We start from the raw sequence: 19112 nt of genomic DNA, 5'->3' as shown, positions 1-19112 counted from the left end.
TTAAGAGCTTCTAGCTCTTCAGTCTGTCAGATGATGCGAATATATAGAGAAGCAAAAGAGCAAAGATAAGACCCCAGAAGGCTGTGGGAAAGATTTGATTCTTGACAAGGATTTCCAAACCACTGGAAGACTCTTAAAAGGGACTTCAAAACCAATCACTTAGCTTTTACTCAGAGTTCAACACAGAGTCAGAAAAATTAAGTCTCTTACTCCAGTCTAGTGGAGCTGGTGTTAAGGTACTTCTGGTTTTACCTCTGAAGTCCTGTTCTCTGCTAAGACAATTGCCACTGATAGGTGGCAAATTACTTGCACCTCCTGAGTGTGAGGTGTTATGAGATACCAGAGATCACTTTCCTTTCAGAGAATTGGGGCTTGCCTTCTTTTACTTTCATTCCTCAGCGTGAAAGACACTCATCAGACCATGTCCTCTGGCTTCTCCACTGCCTGTCCCTCTGTTGAAAGAGAAAGGGAATCAGAAGACAGAACCCAGTCAATTCCATGCAATAACAAAAAGTGAGGGGAAGATTAATATCTATAGTCTTCTCCAAAGAAGAATAATGACAGACTGAAGAATGATGAATGAGAATGAAAGAGGATAATGACTCTGGAGAAGAGTACTGAGGAAATGGAAGGGGGATGCCCGACAGCCCAGGGCTTCCAGAACCCATTGCTCTGGTCAGGTTGACTGCAAACACCAAGGTGTTAATGGGGTAAAGCAGAGGAGGAGTCTTTCATAGAGAGTTTCAAAATAATCCGTTGTGTGTTGGCTTTTTTTCCTATTACAGTTGCAGAAGAGATCAAATAAAATTGAGACATACTTCACAAAGTAGAGCTACCTTTCTACAAATTGTACTGCAGTACCATATCCTAACTAAATATAAGGTCCCTGTGGGCAGGTATTATACTAATAGATTATAAACTAAAATGTTTCATAGAAACAACTTGGATCTAGTGAGCTTCTGATAGAACAAAGACCAAGACAATTTCCCCAGCTGGCTGCAGATGAAGCCAAGCTCAGCAGTAGGTGCTGTCTCTCACAAACACCGTCTGTCTTTAACAAAAATTTCAGGTCTACAGCTCCAGGGCCACAGTGCAGGCAGCTGTGCCAGTGGCCTCAGCCTGGAGTCTTCAGAGGTGCAAGAAGGTGTTAAGGTGTTAAGAAGTTTGCAGAATATTAGGATCACCTGGGACTGAGCTTCCAGCCATACAGGAGTATTTTGGATACCTGCAGGACTGCCATGGAATTGGTCCAAACTCAGTTTCTGAGTTATGTGGCTCTTACTTGGAGCTCTATCAGACTTCCAGGGCTGATCTAGGTGCCAAGACTGAGCTGGAAATTTCTGAGTATGATCTCCTAGGCTTAAATTATATTCCCTACAATTTTTAAGTGAAACTTATTGAAGTTTTTTCTTTTTTTTTCTGTAGAAAATTTGAAACAACTGTTTTCTTCTTGTTTTGTTTCTCTCCCCCACCTCTCCCACACACAGAACTGTTTTCCTACTTAGAGTTCTTTATAAGGTAGAAACTTAAACATTTAAACAGGTCTACACCTGAGAAATTGAGTTCTTACATCACCCCAGTGTATATTTTTTCTCTCGTTGGTTTTGTGTTGTTGTTGTTGTTGTGTTAGGTTTTTTAAATTTCTTTCTCAGTCACATAAATGGCTGCGACAAAGGCAGTAGTCACAGTGTGTTGGTTTCTTCTGACGTCTATTTCCATGGCACAGAAGAGCACTGTTCAATTTTCAACATGTTTGCTTACGTATTAAAAACACTCTGAGGTATCTGGGACATCTGCCCTCTGCAGCAGCAATTGGAGGCCACATGATATACTGTAAGGTGTCTAAAATGGAGCTGGATATTTAAGTCTGGGCAACTGAATCCGGAACCAGATCATCTCGCTGCAAAATCAGAGATTGCTCTGACACAAACAGAAGCTATAATCTCCGCAGTTCAATGCCCTGCATCCAAAGATGGCTCAGTCTTCAGACCTGAGCCCTCTGGTATTTTATTGGTGAATGCTGAAGTATTTCAATGTCTATGCTTGGAGTATCCGAGTAAAGCTGGTTTTGGCCTTTGTCACTTTCAGTTCACAGCAATGAACATTCACAAGCAGAATCAAAACAGCTTACCATAAGTGCTTTGGATCCTTTCCTCCTACAGGCAATAAGAGATTTGCCACTAACTTCAGCAGAAACATTTTTGGGTGTCACGTTTAATTAACACATAATTCAGAGTGTCTAATAGGATTGATGTGTATCTGAATTAAAACTGCAAATAAAATGGTGCTAAGGGATAGAAGCAGAGAATGGACTTTAAATCTCATTTCAGGACTTGAGCACAAATGACAGAAAATACCATGGGCTTCACAGACAGGGAAGAATTTGGCATGAGATAAAAGGCTTAAGCCAGGATTCATCTAACTTCCAGTCTTGCTCAAAGGACGAAAGCATCCGAGATTTGTATATTCACAGCCTGACTTGCCTGCTATGTATGTGGCAAGCCCATATACAAGGCTTTGAGTGCCTCTGGAGATAGGTTTTTAGAGGACATGAGAAAGACCTACATAAAATATTGAGTGAGCAGTCTCCAGGAAGCTTCTGGCTGGTCCACCAGGCTTCTGAGCAGTCAGAAGGGGAAAGGACACCAAACATATCATATTTAAGACATTTTGGGAGTGAAGGTGATGCTCTTCCAGATTCACATAATCTCATTTGTAGCTTTCCCTCTGGTAGGATGCAATGTTGGACAGACTTTCAAGCCTTTTCCTCTGGTGATAATCTTCCAATCAATATTGACTCACAGGTTTTGAAAAACTGTGGAAAAAAATGACAAGTCAATGAACATTGCTCCCTTCCCAGCCTATCTGCTCAAGTGAGATGTACCCCTTCTTCCTGGTGGGGCTAGGAGGAGGAAAAAATAAGAAAAAAAAAAAGAGAAAAGCAAAAAACCCTAAAACAGAAATTCTATTCTGTTTAAATTAGGAAGATTAGGTCAAATATTTATGACCTCTTAAGAAATCAAATTTATTGTTCTTGCTATCACCATAACTTCTGTCAGGGCTGAGGCAGGTGGCTGTTGTACCCTTTCACACATCTACTAATTCAGTTCTCCCTTGTGTCCTAATATCAAGGTGGGGTAGTATGCCACACTCCCATTTTTGATAAGTCAAACATTGACATGATAGCCCTCCCTGTTCCTCTTCTCTGTGTTTTGGAGAGAAGTGGCTGCATTCAGCCTGCCCATTGCTCCTGCAGAAGTGTTGCTCGCAACCAGCCAGGAGCATCATGCTGTTGGGAGAAGCAATTGTTTCTGCTTTCTTCGGGGCTGAGAATAACTGGGAGCCACATTGCCTCTTGCAGAGGTAAGATCGTGATGTTGTGAGAAAACAGCTCTGCCACAGTGGTGGAGAAACAGAAGAAATTACCTGTCACAGGACCATGACCTGAGTGAACAACAAAAGCTCCAAGGTGGGACCCAGGGGAGTAAAGAGCTGGGATCAACTCAGCCATGGTGTCTTGCCTCTGTTTAGGTCCCAAATTCCTACAAGGCTCAAATTCACATTTCTGCTTCCTCCCACCCGCCCTGTCACTTTGGTCTCTGCTCATGTCTTTTTCATTGATGTTGGTATAGAACCTCTATCCTCTCTGTAGCAAGAGTTAACTATGTCATCTGAAAACTGCAAAAATTTCCAGCCCTAGGGACTGAAATTTTCAGTACACACTCACAGGGCAAGCAGTAAGGGCTTCTTTATGTGTGCCACAGGGTACTGTTGTGTTGAGGGTCTGGATTTCTTATACTGTCTCCCTGATTTCTTCATTACTTAGCAGGGGGTGTCTAAGCTGCCAGTCAATGGTAAGCAGAGTGGTATTAGTATCTAACTGATAGTTAGGCTGAACAAAAGCAAGATCCATTATCCATACTACTAACTACTGACAGCCTTACAAGCAGTCAATTTTGATTCATGTTGACATAGTATAGGTTAATGTTAGTAAAAATGTTCAGTGAAAATGAATGTCTTCATTCTCCATATTAAAACTGCTATTGAATAAGACCCTTCTTCCCATCTTTTTTCCCCTTCACCTCCCTTTTCTCCCCCTCTCCTCCTTTTTTCCTGTCCTCTGCTTTTGTTCGTTCGTTCGTTCGTTCGTTCGTTCCTTCCTTCCTTCCTTCCTTCCTTCCTTCCTTCCTTCCTTCCTTCCTCCTTCTGTGCTATGTCTATCTGTTTACAGTAACATGGCTCAAAAGATAAAGATAAGACTCCTTAAAAGATGTTAAAGAGTACTTATGAAAGCTTTTCAGCCAGAAAATCCAAGTTCTTATACCTGGCAGGTTGTTTAGCCAAGAAGCTCTCAGTACCATTCACGCTCCATTTTCAATAACCACTGAATAAGAGGAAGTTAAAAAAATTGTAGGGTTGTTAATGTTATACGATTGCTTGTCAGGGATAAATGAAATAATAAATTTGTCTTACTGTCAGTCTAATACTTATCTCAGGACTTGAATATCAAGAGTTTAAAGGAGTAAAATAAAATTAATACCAATTTGCATGGAAAACAGATGTTGTCAAACTGACTTTTGTATGTTAATAGAGACAGTATTGATGATGTAGAAATAGAGGTCTGCATTTCTGGCTTAGCACTGCACACCTCACACCATTTTGATTAAGAAAACAGGATGACATAAATTTAATATGGTACACGTCAAACAGATTAAACACAGGGTAAACGACTGTCCTCTGAATAAATGTTTAAATGGCAACTTAACACTGAACAGGTTTGTTTCTGTGGGACGGCACAGAGATGAGCTATTGAATCTGTATTATTTGTGGTCTTTATCAATGTTCAAGAACCAAAGAAGTCTCACAGTTGATAAATTTGTTGCTGACATCGAGGTCAGGAAAGCAGGAAGAAATAAGATGATGGGTGACTGCTACAGAGTGATCTAGATTACCTGGTAAACAGGGTTCATGTGAATAAGGAGTAATCTGCTGTTCTGTGGTCCTCTGGGAGTTAGACACGCAAATCTGAGCCCCAGGCTCAGCCTGTGATCAACAGAGAGCAGTGCACACCTCCAAAGAGTGGTTTGTCTCACCCTGAGAGGATGACAGTGATAACTATTTTCCCCTCAGTGATTAGAAAAGAAACATAGATGTTTAGCAGCTTGAAAATACAGCAAGTGCCAGTATCAAACTGGTTAAAGCTCTGAGAGTTACTGAAAGATAGGACTATATGCATTACAGTTCAATCCACTTACTAAGGAGAAGGTTGAGGAATGATTTTGTCATGTGCATAAGGAGAAGTAATGGCTGATGGTTTTTCAGATTTTCAGACTGTAAGCAAGGCATTCATTTTTACCAGCATATGCTATTTACTTCTCAAATACTTTAATGACACTTGCTCTAGATCTCGCATAAGTTTTTTGTTTATCTTAAACAAGACTAATCTTCATTAAAACTGTGATCATGCAAAAATTAATAAATTCAGTGAAACTCATGATCTGCAATTTATAAGTCCAGCCAGATGTTCACAGCACACATTTTTTGCTCTGCCAATGACTAATTGTACACATTCATTTCTCTCTTTAAGCATTAAAGTATAATGAGAGGCATACAAGAATGGGAGAGGGAGCAATACCGAACATGATCACTGCAGCAAGACACCCTTGAATTGTCTGTTAGGATTTTACTTCACATCATGAAAACAGCTGTAGTTTTTGATCAGCTAGGCAAAATTGGATTTTTAAAGCCAATTACTTTTGCACGTACATATTTTCTCCTTGTGTTTCACAAATACGAAGATGTTTGCCTATGAACTACAATTTTCTGTTCTGACCATATATCCAGAAATCAGGCTGTTAGCCAAAATTAATATAGTGTTCCTACAATTCATTTGGTCAGAATAATTAATGAAGATACACAAAACTGATCCAATCCTTAGGAACTCCAACCCTACCTGTCCCCAGTCCTTTTATTTCACCCCATTGACCCCTCCCTATTAGTCAGGCTCCAAATCTCTTCTCACTCATAAATTTTCCTTATGGAGTATTTATCTCCCATGGGGTACCGATACTGCCAAAATGACCCAAAACGGCTTTTTGTGCACGTCATATAAAGCCCTCCGATTCCCAGAGAATGCACCCCTAGAAGGGTCTGGACAGTGATACAAGCAGGCAGGGAGGCCCACAGCACTCCCCGGCCTCCCACCAGTCTTCAGTGAGCTTACTTTTGGTTTTGCTACTCTGCTGTGGTAACTACGAGCACCAGATCTGAGCATTTCTTCTCGTTTTCAGGCAAACTTGGGGTTGTAACACAAGCTTGATTCTCTCAGGGAAGATAGGCTTGAGCTAACATAGGCTTCTTGCCCAGGAGCTAGAATACTGTTCCAACAGAGACGAGTTTCCTTTGATAAGAAAAAGATTTGCTTCAAAGGCAGAAGCAAATTACTTCAGCATCTACTGATAACCTCTATTTGTAAGAACTCACATATTAAAATGTTTTATTTATTATATTCAGCTATTTGTGAGCCTGTACCAAAAAATGCCAAATAAAGTTAATATTTTCTACTCTTCAGTTTAGGTCTGGGAAAAAATTAATTCCTAATTAATATTTAAGTGCTGCTGGCTACTTTACATTTGTGAGTGTAAAAGTTATTAAGAAGAAGAAATCACTGCATATATACAAATATATAGCTTCCATTTCAAAGTCCCTTTAGAAGGCTGGGTTAGGGTAAAAGGTCCTTAGAATGAATTATGCCCGTAGATGAATCAGATGGCATTTTCAGAATTGCTTTGGATCAGATTTTTCAGATGTTTTAATTTTTCCTTTGTTGGGTTTTGCCCAAATGATACTGCAGCTGGGCAGAGCTCCAGAAGACACTGGTTGTCATCCTAGCTCTGCCAATGTCTGGCCTCACCCCTTTGAACATATCACTCAGCTTCTCTGAGCTAGCTCTGAGCTTTTTTTTCTATCTGTAAAATGGAATCATAACACTGATCTTCATAGTATATTCAAAATGTGCTAATAAAATTCCTATGTCTAAGCTAGAAATGATTAGTGACAGTAGTATTTATCTCTCCTGACATCCATGCTACAGCTGTGCCACTCTCATAGGATGGGTTTCATGTGACCACATAGAGAATCTGCATCTGCAGTAGTTGCTTGAAGTCCCTTTCAAATCAGTGGCAAGAAATAACCGATCTTAAATCATATTTAATCTGGTTTGGATTAGATGTCTACCTTCAGATAGGCTTAACAAACAAAAAAAACAAAAAAAAAATTCCTGCAATACAGATGTCTAAAGCTAGAAAATGCTAACACTACCCAACATGATTTAGCAGTCAGAGCCTATGGCTCCCAGAGATTTAGATTCCTTTATCCATTTTATATTAAAGAGTTTTATCTGGATAATTTTGCTTCAACCTATATGGTCAGAAGACAATAATAAAAAACTGGAACCTTGAAGTACCCTCATGTCTTGTCACTTAAACAATTCAAGGGTTGATTTTCTCCCTTTGGCTAAGAAATTACTAAAGAACAAAGCTTTCATGAATTCTCATTTGCAAATTGTAATAGCTTCAAGAATAGAAACACTTAACATGCATTTTTGAGATATATATTTAAAAAAAAAGGAGAAAAAGGAAATCACAACTGAAAAAAAACCTACCCACTCTCAGAACCCAATAACAAGACTCAGACTCATAGTGACAAATAAAAAGGTTGTATAGACTAATTTTTTTGGACTCCAGCTTGATGCCCAACTAAAATTGTGCAAAAAGATTGCATTAAAAATACAACATTAAATCATAATGTAGCTGAATTGCATGCATATTATATAATTTATAATAAGATTTACTGGCCGTAATTACCATGCACTTTTTATGCCTTCAAGAACTACATGAAGCATAAGGATTTACTAACTGTACTGAATTTTAATTATGTGTCAGAACTAGGGCTGTACAAAACTTGGCAGTGTGTCTTCATGGGGGCTCATCTAAGAGCTTCCTTCTTCTTGGTGTGAAACCAGAGCCTTTCTTTGTGTCCCAAGTTCCTCAGAAGCCCAAATCTCAAGGCAAAACTCAAGGTCACAGCCAGGGTCCCATCTTGGTCCTATTGAAAGCCTGCACTTTACCCACAGACTTCAGAACTTAAGGATAAGAATAACGTATTGGAAAACTATCTAGTCTCACATGCACAGGGTAAGGGGATTCACCTCCTCGCACTGGAGTCATTTGAAAGTTGCACATTTAATTTAACCAAACTATTTAAGCTCCTTTGTAGTCAAAAGAGAGAGGTATTTCTGAAAAGGCAACTCATCCCATGGTAATGAGATTGCTGCACCTATGCTTCTAAGATAAGCAGGACAAATCATGCTTTGGAGATGCCTGCCTTTGTTGATTGATTAAAATGGGAGCCTAGACAATTAGTTTAGGCTTATCAGCTTTTAAATGTCTCTAGTTAGGTGAGACAAAGGAGATCCTAAGGCTGAAATCTAATGTAGTGTGCACTCCAGAATTGTACTTAGGGCAGATGCTTAACTTATACTTACAGGGGAAAAGAAACATGATCTTTTATCTGAATCACACACAAAACTGTGAACAAAGGGCTAGGATTTACTGTTGTATTGTAATCACACTTGGCACAATGAAAGCTTTGTCATTACATTTTGTTTTCCCCTCCTAAAAATTTCATTGAATTTCTACTGAAATAGTCCATGAAGAAGAGGTTTTTAAGATCAAGCATTTTCCTTTATTAGTACTCCCAATGTCATATGAGAAGGAAAGCTTTTATTTGTTTCCTTCTTTTTTTTGTGTGTGTGTGATATATATCAAAGTAATATTAAGTCAAATTTGAGTGAGACCTTTCAATTTTATTAACAGGTTGTTTTAAATGAATTAAGCAATGGCATCTTTAAAATGTAGGCTTATGGGAAATTAAGCCATTTTAAAGTTTCATTTATATTGCCAAATAAAATGTAGAAATTCTAATATATATATATATATAAAGAAAACTCTTAGTTTTGATCTCAGTGTTAAAGTGACTCTAGTATATGTTTGCATGAGAATTAATACGTGGGTATGAGGAAAATATTTTTTCTTGAAAAGTTTGCACATTAAATATTTAAAAGGAAAGGCATTCCCATTCTCTCTGAACATCAGATTACTAAGTAAGGTAACAATATCATCCCCCTTCTTTTTCCCTTGTTCTTGATCAATAGCCATGATTTATTTTGTTATCCTTTCCTGAAGGGGAGGAAATGAATTTGCTTTTTCTCATCAAGTGACCTGAAAAGAGGCAGAGACATCACTGGTGATGGAGACAGGAGAAATTCCTAGACTTGGAAAGGTGGGTAGAATGACCTGCAGAAACATATGGAAATGAAAGCAGCAATAGTTCCTTTGAAACTGGAAGTCTGTTGACTTGACAATAGATTCTTTGCTTAGAGCTGGGCTCAGTATAGCCTCATCATGGATAGAAATGTGAAGGCCATTTAAAGCCAGCATGAACTTGTAACAGAGTTAAAAATGACTTAGCACTGAAGAGTAAAGCTCCAGCCCATCAAAAGCCAAGTTGTAGACAAAGCAATGTAAAACATTTTATCCACACTGATTTCACAGGGTCAACATTTGAAAATACATACAAACCTCCCATGTTAACTTAGCCTGCAGGATTGAATCTTTCAGGCATGGAGGGGAAAGGAAATATATTCAAATTGGCAACTTATTTGAACTTCTGTACAGTACGCTCTACAGAGTGCTCAGGAACATAACAACCTACAGGTAGGATAGTTTGGCTGTGAAATCAGATGTCATTTACTTGTGACTCCAAGGTAGGATGAAGTATGGCTCAGTTTCCTTGTGTTTGGTTTTATGCTAGCCACTAAAACTCATAAAAACACATATTCTTTTAGTGTGACAGAAATAGTAGAAACCAAGATGAAACAGAGTCAGTACTGAAAGTTTTTATGTAGAAACTCAGATGAGAATAAATTATATCAACTTGATTTTGGACCATTTGAATTTCAGTTATATGCCATTTTGACAGGAAAGTCATGTCTCTGCCTCAGTTAGAAACATCAGTCTGAATCTCAATATTGGACAACCATAGCAGCTATATGTGAAAAATATTTATCTGATGCAAATACGCTGATAAAAATATGTATCATAGAACTGTAGAAAAAAAATTTTTTCTTTCTTCAAAGATGGTTCCTTTCTTTAATTTCCTGTGAATTTAACCTGTGAATTTTCCATTCAATAAACTTGAAAGTGTTTCTTCATTTGCTTTTTTATTATTTTCTTCCTTTATCTCTTCTTTTTTTCTCTTCTGTCCAATGGCACAATGTCTTTTGAAAACAAGTTTTGTTCTTATTTTTGTTAACATACAATTGCATGAAACAAACATTTTCTTCTGAATGTATCTTTGAGACAAGAAGATTGATAGAACAGTCTAAATGACCCTTTATAAATAATGACTTCTTTCTATTTTATTTTATTTTGATCCTACTAAATATATGGAGGAATTAAAACTGGGAGAAACAGCCCACCCTGGTATAGATTTTCTCCCATGTGACCATATTATAGGCTGGGAAGCATGTGGCAGTGTTTCTAATATCATAAAGAGAAACATAAGTGTCTAGTCATAGACATTTTGAATTACTATATTTCCTCCTTCAGGACCTTGGATTTGATTCAAAGCTTGCTGAAGTCAATGGATGTTGCATCATAAAATCTTTTATCCACCAATTTAAGTCAGAATTTTGCTTATAACCATTCATGGAATAACAATACTTTTTAGTAAGTGTATAATAACAGTTGTTAGCAAAATGGCATTTGATTAGATTTTCTGTAAAAAACTTCAGTTATCCAATTAATAGGTATTCAAAATCAAAATTAATGAAACTGAAGAAAAGCTCAGTAAAGAAATAATACCTTGAATGCATCCTCTAATTGCTTTAATCACAAAAGCTCACAGCATTTCTCTAAGTGTGATAAGAAAACTTCTTGGTCATAGTTCTGACTTGGATTAATAAGATTTTTGCTATTATGTGCATTTTCACATCACTGGGACATTACTCTTGAAAAAAAAAATTGTGAAGTGGAAAGATAAAGACAATAAAGTGGACCAGGGAAGAGCTATGGATGTCGTCTATCCGGACTTCTGTAAGGTCTTTAACACCGTTCCCCACAACATCCTTCTCTCTAAATTGGAGAGGTATGGATTTGATGGGTGGACTGTTTGGCAGGTAAGGAATTGGCTGAATGATCATATTGAGAGAGTAGTGGTCAATGGCTTGATGAAATGGAGATCAGTGACAAGTGGTGTCCCTCAGGGGTCTGTACTGGGACCAGTGCTGTTTAACATCGTCATCAATGACACGGACAGTGGGATCGAGTGCACCCTCAGCAAGTCTGTGGATGACACCAAGCTGAGCGGTGCAGCTGACAGACCCGAGGGATGGGATGCCATCCAGAGGGACCTGGACAAGCTGGAGAAGTGGGCCCATGTGAACCCCATGAGACACAACAAGGCCAAGTGCAGGGTCCTGTAAAGGTCCTGCACCTGTGTCGGGGTAACCCCCAGTATCCATATAGGTTGGGGGATGAAGGGATTGAGAGCAGCGCTGTACAGAAGGACTTGGAGGTACTGGTGGATGGAAAGCTGGCATGAGCCAACAATGTGCACTTGCAGTCCTGCAAGCCAACCTTATCCTGGGCTGCATCACAAGCCGCGTGGCCAGCAGGGCGAGGGAAGTGATTCTGCCCCTCTACCCCGCTCTAGTGAGGCCCCACCTACAGTGCTGCATCCAGCTCTGGCGTCCTCAGTACGGGAAAGACATGGACCTGTTGGAGCCGGTCCAGAGGAGGCCACAAATATGATCCAAGGGCTGGAGCACCTCTGCTGTGAGGACAGGCTGAGAGAGTTGTGGTTGTTCGTCCTGGAGAAGAGAAGGCTGCAGGGAGACCTTATTGCAGCCTTTCAGTACTTAAAGGGGGCTTATGAGAAAGAGAGGAACAAACTTTTTAGCAGGGCATGTAGCAATAGGACAAGGGGTAATGGTTTTAAAATAAAAGAGGGCATATTCGGACTAGATATAAGGAAGAAATCTTTTATGATGAGGGTGGTGAAAGACTGGCCCAGGTTGCCCAGAGTGGTGGTGGATGTCCCATCTCTGGAAACATTAAAGGTCAGGTTGGATGGGGCTTTGAGCAACCTGATCTAGTTGAAGGGGTCCCTGCTCACTGCAGGGGGGTTGGACTAGATGATCTTTAAAGTTCCCTTCCAACCCAACTATTCTATGATTTTAAGATTCTATGATAAAGGGAAAAAGATATAATTTGCTTTAGGGATTCAGTTATGAGGCTGCATATCTATAGCATACAAGTCATGAATTTATATCCAAGATATGCATTTAGATCTTCAGATAGTAAGAAACTGTTTTGTTAAAGTGCATAAATCTGTGCACGCATCTTGTATAGATTCCTCTTCATCATATCATCCTGAAGTAAGGTTCTTCCCATCTCTGCATATGTAACCTATGTAAGCTCATATAAAAATTATTTTTGTACCTGATTATGTCATGACCATGGTTTGGTGTGCCCTTGACTCTCACCGATTTCAGTGGGAGTTGAAATTTCTCAGCACCCTGTAAAGCAGGGCTCTTGCCCTGAAAGACAAGCAGAGGAGAAACTGCAATGTTCACAGCATGTGCTCTTCACAGACCACGTATCGGCTACTAGAGGATTTTCACATTATTCCTTCCAGCTGTTTAGCCTCCCATTCGCACAGCCATGCTGAAGGTCAGCACAGGGGATATAGATTCAATTTCCTTCATTTGGGAGCTTCCCAACCAATGATCTTTGTGGATTTGTGTCTCTAATCTCCCCAGGTGGAGGATACTCCACAAATTTTCATCTCTCCAGAAAACCCCCCATGGGGTTCACACTAGATATTGACTGAACAACTTGTGCCAGGCTTCTTACCTGACTACACGAGTGGCAAGGGTTAGCAATCCATTTGGAGTCAGGGAGGGAAGGAGAACTTGGGCCAAAGGTGTCTTTTGGTGTAAATGAACATTGTTCTTGTGACTTCTAGAGTAAAAGTCTACCTGGTGAGGTAGTCAACAAGCATGTTTTAACCAGTAAAAATATACCTATCTATCTGAGGTGTGGACACTGTCATTGGAGCTCTCAAGAAATTACTTTGATGCTTCTTTTTTTCTCTTTTTTTTTCTTCCTTATATCCTGCTACAGCCCTTCCTAAAAACTAATGACCCAGACACTCTCCTCCTGAGCTACAGTAAATGAAAGGGAACAAATAAACAGAAAATCTCTGTATCTCCCTTAGAGCCAGTGCATCCTGCAGATATCTCCCAGTGGCTGTCATTAGCCCTAATGGAAAGCAGCTGAGCCCCAGCACAGCTACATTGGTCTTCACTGAGCAGGTACTTGTGCGTGAAAGAGGATGTATTTGCAAATATTCCTTCTGTGTTACAAGAGTAAGATATTTAACCATGTAGCCTAACTTTGGTGCCATAGGGATAAGCTAAGCCCAAACTTCACTCCAGAAAGTAAACTTGTCAATGCATGAGTAATTTCTCCTTTCCCCTAAAAAATACATGTGTAATGTGTGCAAACTTGACAGACAGATTTCTTTACATCTGCCATCTAATATAAGCTAGTTATCTAGGATAAGTTTATACATGGGGAAGTGTTGTAGTTTAACCCCAGCCAGCAACTAAGGCCACACAGCTGCTTGCTCACTCCCCTCACCCCAGTGGGATGGCAGAGAGAATCAAAAGGGCAAAAGTAAGAAAACTCATGGGTTGAGATAAGAACAGTTCAATAATTAATATAAATAATAATAATAACAACAACAATAATATATTGTAATGAAAAGGAAAAACAACGAGAGGGAGAGAGAAGCAAAACTCAGGGAAAAAACAAGTGATGCAATGGCTCACCACCTGCTGACTGATGCCTCGACCGCCCCCGAGCCGTGACCGCTGACAGCCCTGGCCAACTCTACCCAGGTGATATACTGACCATGATGTCATATGATATGGAACATCCCTTTGGCCAGTTTGGATCAGCTGTCTCGGCTGTACCCCCTCCTGACCCAGGTCCTTGTGCACCTGGCAGAGCATGGGAAGCTGGAAAGTCCTTGACTAGTGTAAACACCACTTAGCAACAATTAAACCATCAGTGTGTTATCTTCATTATCCTCACACTAAATCCAAAGCACAGCACTATACCAGCTACTAGGAAGAAAATTAACTCTATCTCAGATGAAACCAGGACAGTGGGATACAGATAGCTCTAGGATAAAATTTAACTTGTCCTTACATAGGAATTTAGCATAGGTAGGAAGACTCATAATCTAAGGTGCCTTCCTCTCTACACTGATGGTAGGAAAACTAAGGACATGATTAATCTGATCTCTATTAGATGTCAGGTTAGAGGTGAGGGGAACCCTTCCCCTAAAAATACCTTTCTCCAGTGATGACTATAAAAGAAAAGAAGGGTGGTGTTCTACAAGGTGGATATTTGCTTTTAGTTAGATTAACCCCACCCTGATTGTCTAACTTCTGTAAGACCGACGTTATGTAAAGTGAATCCATTTAAGATGCACCAAGAATGCATTAAATTCCAATTATTATGAGGTCTCTTCACTTTATTTCTGAACTATTATTCTGTCTTTGTATGAACACTGCGTATCATATTAGGACCTTATTCTTTACTGAGTTTTTGAGTTACAATCCCCATAGAAATAATTATAAGGCATTATTGTGGTGAAATGTGATGGTGCAGCTCTGAAGACTTATTGCTATGGAGACCATAAGAGGATAAGCATAGTCACATTGGATCAGACCAACAGTCCATCTCCTGTCTTAAACATTTGCCAGGAAAAGATATCTCCTAGAAGAGCATAAGAACTGGGCAAACAGCATTGTCACCTGTTACATTCCCAAGACCAAATAGTTTTAGCCTACGCACTTTAAGATCTGGGGTTTATTTCCAAATAAATTTTGGACCTTACTGGGGGTCAAGGTTTAACTTTGAGCTAGATCTCTATTAAAAGTAAGTTCCATCTGACTGAGGTATAAATAGATAAGTGTTCATTTTTCTTGAGCAACAGAAAGTGGCTGGATGCACAGGTTGCCTTATTGCTCCCCGTGTGTCAGAAGGGAGCCTATGACAGGGAAATGGGAAAGCATTAACTGTCTTAACCTGTTGGGTTGGTTATCTGAATTCGATCGGGTCAGCATGCTGGAGAATCAGACAGACCTAAACTTTGTGCAATGTTTTATCTCTAGCACGCCATGCTTTAAAGCTCAGAAAGTCATTAAACTCCAAGCTGACATGGGGAATGCCTAGTGGGCTTAACCTTCAAAAACTAATTACCAAAGAGATCAACAAAAGGCAGCCTGCATCACTACCATTGTGACAGCATACGAAAGAAGTGAGTGGTGTCAGAAAATGTTGATTAAAATAATCTGATTTGCTGGAGAACCTTTTCCTATGCAGGCACAGATTTCTAAATGTTTACCAAGGAAAGATCAATGAAAGACAGGTTTCTAATTACAGCTAGGAATCTAGGTACAATTGCTATGATGATTATTATTATTTTATCATTTTTCCAGTGGTTTCTAGAAAAGCTATTGAAAGAGGTATTGCATTAGCATCTAGGAAGGACCAGCTCCCATCTTAAAGAAAAGAGGTGGGATTACCTCACTTTCATTTAGACATCTACAGCTGAGCAAATCACCCTGATTTTCCAGTGATAACCAATGCAGAGGTACAGGCATAGTGAGTATCTGATATTTCTGAGTCAGCTGAATAAGGCAAATAGCACTTTCAAACTGCATGCAGATGTTCGTTTCTTTTGTTTGTTTGGTTTTTTTTTTTTTTCTTTTTAATTAAAAGGGAGCCTGTGATGGCCGCCTTGAATACACAGTGTGGGTTTTAACTGTAGTGAGATGAATTCCAGCTGTATGCCAAACAGATACCAAAAATATATGTTGAGCTTATGAAGGGTCGGTAGCCCATCTTATGTCAACCCCAGAACACAATAGGCTATTGTTACTTGTGAAATCTGTTAATTACTCCTCATGTCCCTTGGATGAATCTGATCTCAAGTGATGTGATAAAGAGCCAGGCAGCAGATTATGTTAGCCATACACACACACACACATGTATATGGACAAATAGGGTATGTGTATGTGCACGTACCCATGTATAGTGTGACAATATAAAATAATAAGTCTTTAATGGTATGACGTTACACATTATTTTATTTTTTATATATATATATATATGCATGGATGGATGGATGGATTATATCACCACAAACTTGCTCCAGTTTTTGGACACGCAGCTTTTAGACTGATTTATGCTTGACCAGTAAAATAAAATCATACCTCTGTATAGAAACAAAGGATATTTTTCCCCAAATTTCTGCAAATACTATTGGACTAAAAGTCCCTCTGAAATACCAAAGATACTAAAGTGTAGCCTGAACAAAATGTATTAGAAAGCAGAAATTCCAAAGTTTATACCAGCAAAAGCAAAGAATCCCAGCAAGCTTGCAACCCTGTGCCGTCCTACTGGCTGACATGTTTCCAAAAGCTACCCCCTAGTTGATGCTATTATCAGAATTCTGGGAACACATGTTAGTTATATAAATATTGTTAAATCAATCTGATGATAACGCTAGTACAGACCAGGCCCTGACTTTAAGAGATCATCAGGGAGGACTCAAAATAAATTAGTGCATTTAATTACCTTTCTGAAGTTCCCAAATAAAATAAATGTCTATTGAATTTCCCCCCTCAGTTTAAGGCTCTTCACTAATGTTATTACATTTTAATTAAAGTGAACTTATTTTTCTGTTTAGTGGTTATTCTAGCTTGATTTTTTTCATTATTCTTACAATTGAATGAAGATGCTAATTGGGGATTAGTTTGTAATAACAGCTGACAAGCCCTGAGGATCCATTCTGCAAACTAATGGTCTATGGATGCAAAACAATCCATAACCCAGCATGGGGCATCCAGTCTGTTACCAGAAGTTATCATCTTCATTCACAACTATAGACTTCACACTACAATGAGTTTTGCTCTGGTGAGATATTCTTCTTAGAACCTGTATACTACTGCTTTTCAGATGTTGCTTGTTTGCTTTGGCCCAGGGAGAATAAGGACAGTTTGCCATTTACCTGCTGTATTTACATGACAGACATGGATAACTCACATTCTGAGCTGTCTGGAGATGAATCGGGTTTGGTACAGGAGCACAGCAGCTGAGCGAACACTGACAGCTTTCAAAATGTTAATAAGGGGTTGGTACTGTGCTAACATAATTGTACAATATCTGGATAAGGGAAAAGGGATTTGTCTCTTTGAGGCTATTCACCTAGGCATTTCTAACATTAGTAGGATGATGTTCAGCGGTCTCAATCTATTAATCTGCAAAAAATCCTTCAATAATTAAATATTGAGAAAAGACTGTCAAAGGGAATCTTATATCTTATATCTTATACCCTGTCAGCATGTGAAGTTACTAAAACTTAAAACTGATGATCAGGCCAGTTAGAGTAGAGGTGACAAAATAACTCTCTTTTGGACCAAGAACAGCAAAGCTATCTAGGTATTATATTATTTCAAATTTTAGTCAGTACTGTACTAAAAGGATACAAGTTGTTCTCCAGGTCTGCATAAAAACGGGTACTAATTCACAATGGTTGCTAACATGGCCTAGCTGGAGGAAAGAGCATGATTTCAGAAAGTCTTTGACTTAAATTACATTAGATTTATACCATATCCTCTCCTGAAGTGATTAAGCAGTACTGTATCTCCAGTCCAGAAGTCTAACAAAATATATGAATTCTGGTTGCTGAACTCACTGTTAGACTAATGTATTGAAAGTTTATCTACAAATCTAGAACACAAACTCTCTGCCTGATAGCTGCTGTTTGTGGGGGGATTATCTTCACTCTTATGAAAATGTTGTAGCCTAAATGTGACAGAGGTGTTTGAAGTTTAAATGAGCATATATGTTTTCCTTAGGCTTTAATCGAATACAGTGGCAATCAAACTCTTTCCACAGTGTGACCCATGTTTTAGAAGAGATCTCTTCAAGTAGGGAGGACTGGTCCCTAAACTTTTCTCTCTTCCAAACTCCATCCCTAAAAGGTTCAAAAATTTTACAAATTACAAGGAATCATCAGAATAAGACATAAACATTCTGTCTCTGTAATAGATAATATACTGAGATAACATATTGAGAGGAAGAAAGCAAGAAACTCAGAAGAAATCTTTCATTCTTTAATCTTTTTCTTACTGTGAGCATTTGAACAAGATATCTTTCAGTAATAATGAAACCAAGTTAATCTGTATTTTATTAAGCTAGTAAGGTGGAATTTCTTATGCTGACTTTTAAGCAAGATTCAGTGTCAATGGTACAATGTAATGAGTTAATGGCATTCTTAACTCTGAGAAATTTGACGACATTATATTTACTAAGATAGTTTTCTGAAAATTAAAGTGTTTTGCAGAAACCTGGTTTGATAACCTAACAAGGTTACCAAGAAAAGGTAATGAACTAGATTAAAATACATTATAGACAAGTCGGACAGCTGGTTATTCTTAAATTGTCCCATTGATTTCAGCTTTACTGAAACAACATTTGAAACACAGCACAGAGCCCATCTGATGCAGTTTAAGGAAGGTAAACATGCTGAGGAGATGTTGAAACCGATTCTGTAAAGAAGGAGTCAAATGGCTTAATATAGGTGTGTGCTATAGCTCTGTACTGTGGAAGGGATTTTCTGAAAAGGCCTCAGGATATCTTTTTTCTGCCTTTGGAGAATGCCATTGCAGCAAACAATAACTATGTGAGACAAAAAGAGGCAGTATGTGTTTTCATGTGGACTAAATAAGCTCCTCACAGGGTCTGGAAACTCATGTGAGTGGATAGAATCAGATACTGATAGAAAGACCTGCTGGAAAAGACCTCCCAGGTCCCCTAGCACAGCACCTGGCTTCTGGTAGTACCAGCTACACCAAAACTTTTGATAATATATACAGGTCTAATTTGGGTTTACAAATCTCTAAGGGT

The sequence above is a fragment of the Phalacrocorax aristotelis genome, chromosome 1, assembly GCF_949628215.1.
Source record: "Phalacrocorax aristotelis chromosome 1, bGulAri2.1, whole genome shotgun sequence".
In the NCBI taxonomy this organism is placed as follows: Eukaryota; Metazoa; Chordata; class Aves; order Suliformes; family Phalacrocoracidae; genus Phalacrocorax; species Phalacrocorax aristotelis.
The sequence above is the reverse complement of the archived record's forward strand: the minus strand, read 5'-3'. Positions refer to the sequence as shown.